Source organism: Schistocerca cancellata, chromosome 3, assembly GCF_023864275.1.
Source record: "Schistocerca cancellata isolate TAMUIC-IGC-003103 chromosome 3, iqSchCanc2.1, whole genome shotgun sequence".
NCBI classification, from domain to species: Eukaryota; Metazoa; Arthropoda; class Insecta; order Orthoptera; family Acrididae; genus Schistocerca; species Schistocerca cancellata.
This window is the reverse complement of record NC_064628.1, coordinates 356075423-356091569: the sequence shown is the minus strand read 5'-3', so window position 1 is coordinate 356091569 and position 16147 is coordinate 356075423. Positions and strand designations below refer to the sequence as shown.

General features: G+C 44.2%; 1 protein-coding gene across 3 annotated transcripts in view; it reads right to left on the bottom strand.

The window, feature by feature from the left end:
* Positions 1-16147, bottom strand: part of LOC126175042 (putative polypeptide N-acetylgalactosaminyltransferase 9) — a 554784-nt gene that overhangs the window by 78026 nt on the left and 460611 nt on the right. The gene's annotated exons all lie outside the window — the stretch shown is intronic.

The following is a 16147-nucleotide window of genomic DNA, read 5'->3' as shown; positions in this document are numbered from 1 at the left end:
GAGTGTTTTATTATTTAAATCAGTCTCGTGTGGATGTGGAAATTCTGTACGGTAAATATAGAGGACCTTCGTTCGACGATGACTGTGCGACCGTTCTGTTGTCACACTCGTCTGACTCGTGCAGGTGTCGTTAGAACGAAATAGGAGGGGGGGGGGGGGATTTAGGGCGTGTTCCGACGTATGTAGCCATTTTCCTCTGACTTCCCCAGTTAGGAAGCAGGGGAGAGATGGGGGAGGGGGCGAAGGGGGGGGAGGGAGGGAGAGAGAGTTGTAATCTGTCAGGAAGTTTTAGTTTCACTCTTGCTCACAAGCTACCCAAGTAATTTATATACAAGCGAATAGGTTCTTAAAGGCACTAACACAGGGTGTTTTAGGAGGTATAGGAAATATTTTAGGAGGATGTGGTACGTGCTAATTTGAATAAAACATTCCATACAGCTTGTGTCCAATCCTCACTGGTCACAAAAATGCAACTGGTTACAGATATGAGTTTTCATTCCGCGTGCTATTATTCCAGTTGCTATGAGTTTACAGTCTGAGCACTATGGGACTTAACTTCTGAGTTCATCAGTTCACTAGAACTTAGAACTACTTAAACCTAACCAACCTAAGGACATCACACACATCCATGCCCGAGGCAGGATTCGAACCTGCGACCGTAGCGGTCGCGCGGTTCCAGACTGAAGCGCCTAGAACCGCTCGGCCACACCTGCCGGCGTCCTTCAACATGCGCACGCAAAATTTCTGCACATATCGGTGTTGCACATACGATAATATGCCGGACATTACATATACACGGCCGCTATCTTACTTATAGCGGATTTAGAGAAAGAGGTGAACATAGGCGCTTGGAATTTGTTATTGGCTAATTGCAAGTCCCGAATATTGTCGGTAATACCGTTTACTGATGAAGCTACTTTCACTCTTGACGACATACATGAAATGTATTCACAGCTGCGAATATGGACAACCATTAGCTACGTAATGGAATGCTGACAATGAAAATCAGTGCCAGACCGGGACTCGAACCGTGATTTCCCACTTACTGTGAGTCGTTGCCTTACCATTAGGCTATGTGAGCACGCTTCACGGTCAGGTCCAAACTTACATATGTCGTCAACCATGTGTCTACAACCTGCACTCGTATATCCATTATGTGTATTCCCCTACAGAGGAGATGTTTAAATTGAAAGTCGCTTGCCCGATGTCGGTAGATACACATGGCAGTACAGTGCATGCGTTGTTCAGAAGTACAATACAATGTTTTTTCGAACAAACATGCATGTACAATGAGTCCCTGTTCGGGAATACACATATTTGATGTACGTGAGGCGCTTGGTTGACAACATATGCAAATCTGAGTATGGCCGTGAAACATCGGTAAGGTGACCGCTCACATGCATCCATGTCCGAAGGAAAATTGCGTCATACTTCTGAACAACACACGCACTGCAATATTGTATTCGTAACTCACTTTGGTGGTACGACGCGATCTCACATGGCTTTGTGAAGACACATTTTTAAGAACGCTTCTTTGTAAGTATGTGGTGTGGCATTGTAGACAGTCAGTACGTAAGAATGAGCTCCTGCAACTATACTAGTTAGGTGAAATCGCATAAACCTAACATTCCGTGGAAGATGGATCAGCAGAATTGGTCACGGGTCTTCCGCATTTTGGCTCCTGAAGCTTACGCCTGTAGATTTTTGCTTGAGATGCTGGTTCAAAGTTGAAGTCTACAAAAACAATAGTTAACACGAGAAACGAATTGGTTGTATGGTCTATGAACAGTACTGACCTTACGAAAGAATGCCAACACGACCTCAGAAGAGATAAACGTGGTGTTGTCAAAGGGAATTCGAAAGTTCAGTTAAATTGTAGGCGAAATTTATGGCAATCAACTTTGAATTAATAACTGGCCTTTGACTATCATCTTCAGTCAGTATTTGTTTTGGTTAAATTCTAAAAATTGTATCTCTGCAACAAATAAAAATTAGACACATGTTATATGGAATATTTTACTCGAATAAATCTATAGTATCTATAGTACACTGTGTAGACGAAGCGTGGCGCTTACTGACGACTGAGGTCGACTTCCGATTCCTTCTTTTGACAGGCTCAACACCCTACCTTTACTGTTAGCACCCACTGTTTCCAACTGTACAACCCCTCGACGGTTTTGTTCTACGGAGACATTTCACAGCTAAACAACGCACTTAGCGAAGCCTAAATGGGTGTTAAATCCAGTCCCCACCAGAAAGAAAGAAAGCTGAATAAAACTAATATCTCACAGATTCGAACTGCTTGCAAAATTCTAAGTTCATTGACAGCAATCGCAGCAAACCTGACTGGCAATTAATTAACAAGACATTAAATTAAATTAATCATTTTGTGTAATAAGATTATTTTTTCCGCCCGAAGGCCTGGATGGAGGACCGTCTGCTGGCGGGGGGTGTGCGGGTGGGGCACAATAATTTTCACATTAACCGTTTAATTAATTTAGAAAGTAGGCGAGATGAAAATCCGTTAAGTTCGGGGCCGTTCGAATTTAAGCTGGAGCCACGTCGACGCGGAGGGATACTAATTCCTCCAGCATTCGCAGAACTGGTGCCACTACTGGTCTCCCAGAAGCTGCACGACTCTGACCTCCGCCCACTGCCGTGTTTTGTATGGGAATCTTATTGCTTCCTTGGAGACGCACGGTTGTGTGACGCCCCGGTTTACGAAAGTACGGAGATAATGCTCTCCAACCCCATTCTGTTGTACAGGGAGAGACAAAGAAAAGTGGCTCGGAGAACAGAATTCCAGGATACAAAGAAACACAGCAGAGGAAAGGGAATGCAGTACTAACCTGACTACAGCAGATGCTGAAAGTGACCACCATTCAGCTCTTGGCGCACACAAAGCAATCGCACACTGACAGATCAGGTCAGCTAGGTGGCCTAGGGCCGCGACCACACTAACTTCTGTTAATAACTCTGTCAGGCATGAAGGTTGCGTAAATGTACTGCAAGGTTAGGCCAGCTATATGGGCAGTTGCTCCATCCTGTTGGAAATAACTGTGGCTCTTTTCCTCCTCCGTTAATGCATTCATTCACGTTCACCAGTATCCACTCGTCGGGTCACTTTTATTCGCCCAGCCCTGCAGATGATCCTGGACGTCTTCACATAGCGCATAGTAATGCGTACGCTTTGTTTTTCGAATTTATTGGCTTTCGGGACGTGCCCATTCAGCCCTGTCAAGGACAACACACCACCCAGTCCCGAAAGGAGAAAATCTCCGACCCGGTCGGGAATGGAACTCTGGCCCCTTAGCTTGGCAATCGGCCACACTGACCGCGCAGCTACCCCCATGCGTTGTCTTCCATTACCATGGAAACAGCCTTGTGCAGGCAGTCTGTTCGATTAGCAAGTTCCGCCATAGGACGCTTGCAGCAACTACACTGGTTGCTATAGTGCTATCACCCTATTAGCACCGTGAGTATGTGGCACCGCGATTCCACCGATAGCAATGCAATAAGCTCATCATACTGAGCCTGTCTTTGTTGATAGTATTTCGGAACTGATAGCTATCATCATCTTGACTCATCTCAGTTTAGCAGATCTCTCTAGGGACTGGACGCATTCTTGTTTAGTTTCGTGTCTTGATGTACCTACTTTCTCATTACTTATCCGACAGGAATATGGTAGCTTGCAGGGACACTCGGATTTGTAAGCGAACCCTATAAAACACTGTGGCAGGACTACCTCACTTATGTGTCTTATTTTTACGGCTGTGCTTCAATAAAAAAAAGGAAATCTTACAGGACCACTAAGTTGACCGTGTGTCTGTCTGACTCTTAAAAAAACTTTATCTCAGGAACGGTTTGACGTAACAAGTTCAAATTTATGTCACACACTGAGGTCTATGGTCACTTCACGGCATATAAAATTGATAGTTCTAAGTCACTACAATCAAATGATACTGCCATTAATGTCACATATTTTAATACCCGCAAATTCACTCATCAAAACTGTAGGGTACTTCCTGTTGGCCTAGTATCATGAAATTTGCGAAAAAGGAGGATATCACAGTACAAGTAAAGGGAAAAAATCCGAAAATTGTTAATTTTTAATTATACCACACGAAGGAAATATTACTTTTATCATTTGTAATCCGATGTCAAACTTGAAATTAAAAAAGTCAGTAGATCTGCATTCAGGCTGACTGCGACGCAATGGCAAAAGTCAACCATCAGACAAGGATTTCCTTTTATTGCCCATATGACTAGTCTGCGAATACTTGTTTCAAATGGCCCTGAGCACTATGGGACTCAACATCTAAGGCCATAAGTCCCCTAGAACTTAGAACTACTTAAACGTAACTAACCTAAGGACATCACACACACCCATGCCCGAGGCAGGATTCGAACCTGCGACCGTAGCAGTCCCGCGGTTGCGGACTGCAGCGCCAGAACCGCTAGACCACCGCGGCCGGCAATACTTGTTTCGCGAACAACTTCAAACACTACGTAGCAATCGCTCCTGGATATCTGATAATGCATAAATTCCGAAACGCGTCATGTGAGCAATGAAACCATACCTTGCCTGATGTTTGGCCGGCCGAAGTGGCCGTACGGTTCTAGGCGCTGCAGTCTGGAACTGTGAGACCGCTACGGTCGCAGGTTCGAATCCTGCCTTGGGCATGGATGTGTGTGATGTCCTTAGGTTAGTTACGTTTAACTAGTTCTAAGTTCTAGGGGACTAACGACCTGAGAAGTTGAGTCCCATAGTGCTCAGAGCCCTTTGAACCATTTGAACTTGCCTGATGTTTAACTTTTAACACTGCGACGCAGCCAGTCTCGATGGAGAACTGCTGATGATATAGTTACGGTAGTCTGCAACCTGCATGACATCATGTCAAATTTACACTACTGGCCATTAAAATTGCTACACCAAGAAGAAATGCAGATGATAAACGGGTATTCATTGGACAAATATATTATACTAGAACTGACATGTGATTTCATTTTCACGCAATTTGGGTGCATAGATCCTGTAAAATCAGTACAAAGAACAACCACCTCTGGCCGTAATAACGGCCTTGATACCACTGGGCATTGAGTCAAACAGAGCTTGGATGGCGTGTACACGTATAGCTGCCCATGCAGCTTCAACACGATACCACAGTTCATCAAGAGTAGTGACTGGCGTACTGTGACGAGCCAGTTGCTCGGTCACCATTGAACAGACGTTTTCAATTGGTGAGATATCTGGAGAATGTGCTGGGTAGGGCAGCAGTCTAACATTTTCTGTATCCAGAAAGGCCCGTACAGGACCTGCAACATGCAGTATTGCATTATCCTGCTGAAATGTAGGGTTTCGCAGGGATCGAATGAAGGGTAGAGCTAGGGGTCGTAGCACATCTTAAATGTAACGTCCACTGTTCAAAGTGCCGTCAATGCGAACAAGAGGTGACCGACACGTATAACCAATGGCGCTCCATACCATCACGCCGGGTGATAGGCTAGTATGGCGATGACGAATACACGCTTCCAGTGTGCGTTCACCGCGATGTCACCAAACACGGATGCGACCATCATGATGCTGTAAACAGAACCTGGATTCATCCGAAAAAAATGACGTTTTACCATTCGTGCACCCAGGTTTGTCGTTCAGTACACCATCGCAGGCGCTTCTGTCTGTGATGCAGCGTCAAGGGTAACCGCAACCACGGTCTCCGAGCTGATAGTCCATGCTGCTGCAAACGTCGTCGAACTGTTCGTGCAGATGGTTGTTGTCTTGCATCTGTTGACTCAGGGATCGAGACGTGGCTGCGCGATCCGTTACAGCCATGCGGATAAGATGCCTGTCATCTCAACTGCTAGTGATAGGAGGACGTTGGGATCCAGCACGGTGATCCGTATTACCCTCCTGAACCCACCGATTCAATATTCTGCTAACAGTCATTGTATCTCGACCAACGCGAGCAACAATGTTGCCATACGATAAACCGCAATCGCCATAGGCTACAATCCGACCTTTATCAAAGTCTGAAACGTGATGGTACGCATTTCTCCTCCTTACACGAGGCATCACAACAACGTTTCACCAGGCAACGCCGGTCAACTGCTGTTTGTGTATGAGAAATCGATTGGAAACTTTCCTCATGTCAGCACGTTGTTGGTGTCGCCACCGGCGCCAACCTTGTGTGAATGCTCTGAAAAGCTAATCATTTGCATATCACAGCATCTTCTTCCTGTCGGTTAAATTTCGCATCTGTAGCACGTCATCTTCGTGGTGTAACAGTTTTAATGGCCAATAGTGTAGTTACGGTCGTCTGCCACCTGCATGACTTCGTGTCACATTTATGTTGTCGAAGTTAAAAAGTTTCTCAAAAATCTTGGAATCCCTGGCATCGATACGTTACCAGTATCAATGTCGGCAACAGGCACGAATGGTTGAGACTCTCGATTTCCGGAATGGATGAAATATTTATATACATACTCGCAATTAAGTTTGTATGGAGCCCTCAGTGCGCGAGTCGTCCTCGCACCTGGCCAAACGCTACATATAAATGGAAAATGGACCAAACGCTACATATAAAGGGCTATGACCTGACTGACTGACTGACTCACTCACTCACTCATTCATTCATCATCGTCCAAGCCCAAACCGCTAACGACAGAAACTTGAAGTTTGGAGAGGGTGTGGATCTTATACTGTAGGCATCGTTTAAGGACGGATTGTCCGAAATTGTACTCCTAAGAGGGTGAAATACGGGATGGATGCTTTTTGAAAGATATCAAGCGAATTTTGAAGCTGAAACTACGATAAACTGGTATTTGGTTTCTCAGTCAGAAAACAAAAAAAATTGTGTTTACGCATTTTTGTAATTTCAGCCACTAAGAGGGTAAAATAGTGGGTGAAAGCGTTTTGAAAATAAATAATTACGAAAGAACTACTAAAGGATTTTAATGCTACAACTATGGTAATTGGTATCTGACTTCTCAGATATAAATAAAAAATAAACATGTTTCAGTATTTCTGGAAATTCAACCCCTAAGGGAGTGTAATAGCGGACGAATAGTTTTTAAGAAAATATTATGTTACATCAAAAAAATTTTAAAGCTAAATTTATGAAAATTGGCATTTCACTTCTCGGTTATATATAAATATTTGTTAGGGGATGAAAGTTGCTATGGAAATATCTCCGCAACAACGTAAAGGCATGAGGGTAACAAAAAATTTGGACTCGATCTATCAGAATCGCTTTATGGTCAGAAGTACGTTCGGAAAAGACCATGCTTATGTGGTCTTAGAAGGTGTTGCAGTACCTGAACAACATAAAAATAAGAGTAAATAAAAACGAAAAAATCTCTGCATGCCATAAGCGAGCGAAGCAGCCGGCTCTAAGCTGGTTTTTAATATATTCGGAGTTAATTTCAATTACTGGGTGTTACTGTCTAGTAATTAAAGACAATAGGATGTGGAAAAGCTACATCATCAATTTAGGCTACGAAACACTTTGCAGTAAGTGAAGAACATCGATGTCTCTACAGTCTGAGGTCAGAAGATTACCAGGTGACTGCAACTTCCAAGCTGATGGGCACAGTATTCCCAGTTCCTATCCACTGTCGCTACAGCCGTGACGACAGAGAAGGTACCATACCAGCTCCAGTTGCCACATTTTACGTACGAGTGCTACCAACATCAGCGTTCTACGGGGTGTCCTTGTAGTTAGAGAGTTCTGTAATCGAGAAACTGCGAGCGTGAGGACGGGCGTTGGAGCAGCAGCATAATGGGACTCGTCACGGGCGGGCAGCCCTTTGGGTGCGCGCTGCGTCTCTAGGGCGACTAACTGCTTCCTCCGGCGGCGGCGGCAGCGGCAGCTAGCGGTTCGCAAAGAGATAACAGCTCGGTCTGCAGCCAGGCGGCAGAAAGAGAAACGACTTGGGGAAAAAAAAGGAATAAAAGGGAAAAAGAGGCACTACTCCGGCTGGGTTCCGGATGCACATCCGAGGGAGAAGTTAGCTAGAAAGGAGCAGTAGGGGGGAGAGAAACGACGAGCATTCGGGGTGGGCGAAGCCGCCCTGCAGGAGACGCAAAGTGGTTTTAATTAAAATCTCTTCAACACTTTGTTTCCACACAGGAACCCCGCAATGTTTACGGGCTCGGCGGCAGAAGAAACCCTCTGTGAAGCAGTTGGCACAAACTGTCTGTCGTTGGCCCGTATGGAACGTCGCTGAAACGTAAAGAAGAGAGTGATAAACACGTATCAGACCTAGTTTCAGAATCTCCGGCGTGTATCGCGCACCTACAACGAACATAAAAAGTAATAATTCTTTCCTTTTAACAGCATCTTAGCTTCTGAAATGAGGGGGAAAAATCAACTGAAACTACACACTGCTAATATCCTTGCCCTCGTGCTCAACATTAGATAGAAAGTGATTTGTCCATAAATGGAAAATAAGTAATCGTCACATGGTTCGGAATTCTCTTCCTAAGTATACAAGGTGACTTTTTCCGTCGTCTACAAACTGTAGAGACTGATCGATGAGAGGATAGGAAACAAGAAAGATCTTAGGAACTTATGTTCGGAGATGCATGGTTACCACGCTAGAGCCGTTTATTCAGTAATACGCGCTGTACCATGCAATCACAGTTGCAGTACGTGCTGAAAATGGTTTTCACGTGCGTCAAGGCATGCGTGTACGCGCCGTAGCATGTTCTGTCTCACACGTTCACATCGGCCAGGCTGCATACGAACAGTGTCAAAGGCAGCATGAATACGCTGCTCCAGTGTCTCCACATTTGGAATGAGCTCTGCATCCACGATACTTTTGAGAGGACCCCATAACCAGAAATCGCACGGGTCGAGGTCCCGTGAACGACCAGGCCACGCAACTGGACCCCGTCGTCCGATCCATCGACCAGGAATTGATTGAGATGCATCCGGACGTTAACGGCGAAGTGGGCTGGACATTCATCAAGTAGCAGTCACATAAGCCTTCGAATCATCAACAGCACTTCTTCCAGCAGGGGAGGCAAGTCACCCGTAAGAAACGCCGATGGTTCCGGCCTGTTTACGCGACGTGGAAGGAAGATTGGTCCCAAAATACTTTCGCCAATTATCCAGACCCACACATTCCGGCTGCATCGATGCTGATGATTCGCTGTCACCATACCGTGGGAGTTCTGCACCCATCCCACATATGACTGTTTTGAAAGCTGAAGATACCATCCTGCGTAAACGTGGCCTCATCTGTGAATAGAATGGATGACACAAATCTCGGAATCGCAGTTGCCTGGTGAGTCAAACAGTGAAAACTGCTTCCGATGTCGAAAGTCTGTCGCTACCAAGCCTTGCACACGCTGTAAGCGATGAGGGCGGTAAAAATTGTCACTGAGAATGCTCCACACGATCGTCTGGCTTACCGTGTACTGGCGTGCCAACTGCCTGGTACTGACACGACGGTCGCCGTCCGCAGTGTTAATCACATTTCTCTCCTAGTCTGGTGTCCGAACATTTCGGGTACGTCCTTCATGATTTCCTGCTTCCTAAAACGACCTTGTCTCAGACAAAAGGCGAAATACTGTTGAAAACATTGAACGCTGAGATTGCCCGCCGCCAGTTGCAATTTGTCTTTCCCTAAGTAAACACTATGTTGGTAAGCTCTCGTTTCGAATACGGAACCACTGTGTACAACGCTCTATCACGTCCACTACAAGGCGAGTCAGCGAGAGAAGTGAATCGGACACAACATTTTAAATTACTACGGCGGGAGAGGGCACTAGGACATGATGTAAGAGGAACAGTACCACCCTGTAGGAGGAAACCATGCATACTGTAACTGTGGCTGCATTGTACAGCGCTTATTAGACCGCAGTCTCTGTAACAAAGTATGATTGAATAAATGGTCTCTAGCATGGAAAACATGCATTTCCGGGCGTAACTTCATTAGACCTTCTTTGTTCCGTATCCTCTCATCGATAAATCCCTAGAGTTTATACACGGTGGAAAAAATCACCCTGTATGTCTTTGTGTGGAATCAGGTAAAGACTTGTAATAATAGCTGCAAGAACAAAAAAGTCAAAACTCAGCGTAAGTGAAGTCTCTAGTATGTCTAACCCGAGTGAAACATATATTCCAGCTATTTTGATTTGCAAAATAAAAACGACTTATATTAACTTAACTTTTCCTACCTCACATACATTGCTTCATAGCAAAAACGAAACGGAAGACGCCTGATTTAAACAAAAAATGTCATTTTAGTGAATATTCATAGACCGAAAAGCTTAATAATAATTGAAACACTTTTTTTTAAATTTTAGCCACGAGGGAAATGCACAGAAGTGACCTTTGTCAGGCAATACAGTGGTTACTAAATATCGCTTCCAGTGGTACAAATACCTTTCATTTCAGCATTTTATACTTCGAACCACTCGGACACATATTCATTCATGTATTGGTATCAATTAAAACTTGGTTCTAGATGGCCTCTACGAAATTTCATTTTCTGTTACGAAAATAAAAAGTATGAAAATTATTAACATTATTATTCTAATTTTGATTAACCTAAATTTGGAGCTAAAAGTAGTCTTAATGGGTCTCTTTACTAACGTATTCTCGTTTCTTACAACAACAAAATTTGTGTGACTAGATATCCACATTTTGCCTAGTTTCAAAGCCGTTAGACACAGAACACATGTGAAAGATATTCAATGTAACAAGCTGATACAAATTTTCTTAGTATTTCCATCTTCAGTTTTTAGCCCCAAAGGCGATTTCATACAGTATAAGAATTCTCTTATCTTGTGTAATTTAGTTGTAAAAGAGAACTTCTCACAGTGGTGCTTTTGTGAAGTAAGTAAACGGACGGTATGATATATTTTATACTGAACAATATAATTATGGTTAATTGTGACAGAAAACTGAATGTTTTTATTTCATGTTATTTTTCAAGCGTGTGTAATTTACTTGTTGATGGTTAATGGTTCATCTGCGGAAAGGCTATATATGCGAACTGAAAAGTCTGAAAATGAAAACAAAACTGTTTAATGATTCACAGACTCGAGGTAAAATTGAAAGGTACGCATGCCACTACATTAAAATTGTAAAGTGCTCTGTCCACATCAAAATGTTCGTAAACCAGCGCCACAGGGCCGTTAATTACGCACTGTTGACTGTTTTGCCGAGCGACTCCAAATTATGTGTACACACTTCAGATGCTTACAATCGGGACGCGGAAATGTTTTGAATATATCCGTAGAATGTTTTGTAGCCCCACTGCGACTAACGCAGCATAAAATCCTGTGCACACATATAAGCGCGTATGCTTCCACGACCAAAATCAGTGTGATTAAAATCGTATTCAGCACTAGCCGCGTCATCTTTGAAACACTAAAAACGATTATAAAATCAACGTTTCGACACTCTTTGCAGCTGACCTGTTCATTTGCTTTCAAAATAACCTGGCCTAAGTTACATAAGGAGTTCGCTCAAGTGTATATATGGTGTCCACATTATTGTGAGCCATAGCAATACTACACTTGAATGTTTGCTCATGATTCAGCATAACTGTGCAACTGCATCTCAGGTACGTGCCATCCGAGACCATCTGAGATATCCCACCAATTTTGCCTTCGCGCTCTCTGGACAAAAGCTTAGTTCAGCTTGCTGTTTGGGAACAACTCTAAGTATTATTTGATTTAGGATACCCTAACTAAACCTGAGGAAGAAGCTGGACTCTTACTTTCGATGATATCAGCTCTATGCCAACCACGCAAACCATAGAGGATTAAACATGTGATTAAATTTTATATTTTTCATCGGCTATACATTCTTGTATAGATGATTATACTTCAGCGCTACCTTCCTAGAAGTTTCTGATAGTAAATTACTAGGGTTGGAACATTAATAGTGGCAACAATTTATTTACAACTCGTACAAAATATATACGTGTTTCAAAGTTTTAATGGCTTTCAAAGTAGTCACCATCATTGTGTATAAACCGTTGCCAGCGATGTGGAAGTCGTAGGAAGTCGCAGTGCCAGTTGTGTTGACAGTTCGAGCGGCGCGGTCTATTGCCGACGTATTTGTAGCAGCTCCGAAGCGAATGCCGTGAAGCGCTTCCTTCAGTTTAGCAATCGAGTTGAACTAGCGATGTTTTAAGTCAGGGGAGTGCAGTAGGTGATATAGCACTTAGCAGCCCCATCAGTCAAACAAATCAGTAACAGCTTGCACTGTACGTGGTTGAGCATTGTTCTGCAAAATGATGGTCAGGTCCTGCAGAAAGTGTCATCACTTCTGTCTCTAAGCTGGTCGTAGGTTGTGTTCCAAAATTGAACAGCATAGAGACATAAGTGATGACATTTTCTGCAGGACCTGACCATCATTTTGCAGGACAATGCTCAAGCACGTACAGTGCAAGTTTTTACTGATTTGCTTGAGTGATGGGGCTGCTAAGTGCTGTACCACCTGCTGCACTCCTACCATTTAAGCCCTCGTGAGTTCAACTCGATTTCTAAACTGAAAGGAACTCTTCACGGCATTCGTTTCAGAACTGAAACAAATTAGTCGGGCAATAGACCGCGCTGCTCGAACTGTCAATACAACTGGCATTGCTAAGAGTATCCTACGACTTGCTCATCGCTGGCAACGGGTTATACACAATGCTGGTGGCTACTTTGAAGGTCATTAAAACTTTGAAATACGTATCTATTTTGTAGAAACTATAAATAAATAGTTGCCACTATTGAAGTTCGAACCCTCGTATGCATGTGCGTGTATAATAATTCCGCCTCCGAAGCTGTGTGGTCAGCCCTTCTGATTGCCTTGTGAAAGACGCAGGTTCTTCCTCGGTGGGAGGGCGGGAGCGGAATCCACTGATCCTCGTGATGCCGACTGAGAAGCTACTTTAATGAGAAGTAGCGTCTCCAATGTACGGGAAGCTGACAAAGACCAGGAGAACGGCGTACTGACCCCAACACCGCATCCGAATCACGCCATACGGAGGACGGTCGGCGCCACACGGTGCCTTAGGCCCGAACGCCTTTATCTTTCCTTTTTTTTTTACATGTACAATAAACGAATTTAATGACAAAAAATTTCTAATAATCTCTCTTTCCTTGATCCCAAATCAAACGTAATCGCTAAGCCGGTTCGAAGCCTTCTGTCCACCCATCTTCGACCAGTCTGCTGTCGCAGTAGAAGATAGGAAAAGTAACACTGAAGTTTTAAATGTCATGTTTGAAAAAGCGTTCACGCAGGAGAATCGTACAAACCTACCGCCGTTTGACCATCGCACACACACCCACATGGAGGACTTAGTAGTAAGCATCGTTGGTGTACAGAGACAATGAAAGGGTTGAAAGCAAGTAAGTCAAGAGGTACTGCTCGAATCCCCATTCGGTTTTACAAAGAGTAATCTATAGCATTGGACCCTGACTTAGCTCGCATCTATCGCCCAACGCAGTGTGCCATTACTGGCTACTGGAAGAAAAGCACAGGTGACTCTCGTGTATATGAAGGGTAAAGAAACGGGCTCGCATAATTCCAGAGCAAGATAAGAACAACGGTTTGCTGCAAGATTCATGAACATATTTTCATTTCGAATACGAGGGTCACTCCAAAAGAAATGGCTCTGAGCACTATGGGACTTAATTTCTGAGGTCATCAGTCCCCTAGAACTTAGAACTACTTAAACCTAACTAACTAACCTAAGGACATCACCAACATCCATGCCCGAGGCAGGCTTCGAACCTGCGACCGTAGCGGTCACGCGGTTCCAGACTGAAGCGCCTAGAACCGCTTGGCTACCCCGGCCGGCAAAAGAAATGCACACTATTTTTGTAAACATACAGTTTTCATTCTGCATGTGTGAAAGTTTTACAGTGTGTAGATACATCCTTCCCGCTTGTTTTCAAACTTAGTTCAGCCTGTTTCCGTGAGTGGCGCCGTCACAGCATGTCTTAAAGATGGCTGCTACACTTGGCGTTCGTCAGAAGCAACGTGCTGTCATAGAATTCCTGTGCTGTGAAAACGAGACAGTGGGAAACATCCACAAGAGGTTGAAAAAGGTGTATGGAGATGCTGCTGTCGATCGCAGTACAGTTAGTCGGTGGGCAAGCAAGTTACGTGATGAAAGCGGGCACGGCAATATTGGGGATTGTCCTCGCAGCGGCAGGCCTCGTACTGCACACACTCCAGACAATGTGCAGAGAGTTAACGAATTGGTGACTGCTGACAGACGCATCACAGTGAACGAATTGTTACACTACGTTGGGATAGGGGAAGGAAGTGTTTGCAGAATACTGAAAGTGTTGGCGTTATAAAAGGTTTGTGCCAGGTGGGTTCCCAGGATGTTGACAGTGGCTCACAAAGAAACAAGAAAAACGGTATGCAGCGAACTTTTAGAACAGTACGAGAATGGTGGAGATGAATTTCTTGGAAGAATTGTGACAGGTGATGAAACACGGCTCCATCATTTTTTCACCAGGGACGAAGAGGCAACCAATGGAGTGGCATCATGCAAATTCACCCAAGAAAAAAATTCAAAACCACACCTTCTGCTGAAAAAGTTACAGCTACGGTGTTTTTCGATTCCGAAGGACTCTTGCTTGTGGACATCATGCTAAGTGGAACCACCATAAATTCTGATGCATATGTGACGACACTGAAGAAACTTCAAGCTCGACTGAGTCGTGTTCGACCACATCGGCAAAAGCAGGATGTTTTGCTGTTGCACAACAATGCACGGCCACATGTCAGTCAAAATGTTCAAATGTGTGTGAAATCTTATGGGACTTAACTGCTAAGGTCATCAGTTCCTAAGCTCACACACTACTTAACCTAAATTATCCTAAGGACAAACACACACACCCATGCCCGAGGGATGACTCGAACCTCCGCCGGGACCAGCCGCAAAGTCCATGACTGCAGCGCCCTAGACCGCTGGCCTAATCCCGCGAGGCACATGTCAGTTAAAAAACCATGGAAGCGATCACAAAACTCGGATGGACAACACTGAAACAGCCGTCTTACAGTCCTGACATGGCTCATGTGACTATCATCTCTTTGGGAAACTGAAAGACTCTCTTCGTGGAAGATGATGACTCCCTTGTGCACGCTGCCAAACAGTGGCTCCAAGACGTTCGTCCAGAATTTAACCGTGCGGGTATAGAGACGCTGCTTCCAAGATGGCGTAAGGCAGTTGAGAGGGATGGAAATTATGTGGAGAAATGAAAATATTGTTGCTAAAGGATGTATCTACACACTGTAAAACTTTCAAACATGTAGCATAAAAGATGGATTTAAAAACAGTGTATATGTCTTTTGGAGTGACCCTCGTACATTTCCTTGAGACGGGAAAGGTTTTGTTCACAAATCATCACGGTTTAGAAAGCACTGCTCGTGCGAAACTCAGCTTGCCCTTTTCTCAAATCATATCCTGCGAACCATTCATAAAGGGCAACAGGCAGATTCCATATGCCTAGATTTCCGAAAAGCATTTGACACGGCGCTCCCCTGCAGAGTATTAACGAAGGAAAGAGCATCAAGATAGGTCCCCAGATAAGTGAGTGACTCGAAGACTTCTGAAGTCCTCAATGGCGTGTTCATCAGAGTGAAGGGTATCATCAGGAAAGTTCCAGGGAAATGTGATAAAATCGCTATTATTTTCCGTGTACATAAATGATTCGACGGACAGGGTGAGCAGCATTCTGCTGCTTTTTAGTGATGATGCAGCGGTCTATGGGAACGTGTCGTCTTTGGATTACTGTAGGAGGATACAATATTGCAGACAGAATTTCTAGCTGGTGTGATGAATGGAAGCTGGCTGTAAATTTAGAAAAAATGTAAGTTAATGCGGAAGAGTAATAAAACAAACACGTAATATTCGGATACAGCGTCAGTAGTGTACCGCTTGACCCAGTCACGTCGTTTAAATATCTGGGCGTAACGTTACAAAGCGATATGAAGTGGAACGAACATGTGAAGGTTGTGGCAGGATAGGCGAATGGTCGACTTTGGTTCATTGGGAGAATTTTCGAAAAGTGTGCTTCATTTGTAAAGGAGACGGCGTATATAACACTAGTGCGACCCTTTCTTTAGTGCTGCTCGAGTGTTTGTGATCCCCAGGAAGTTGGATCAAAGGGAGACACCGAAGT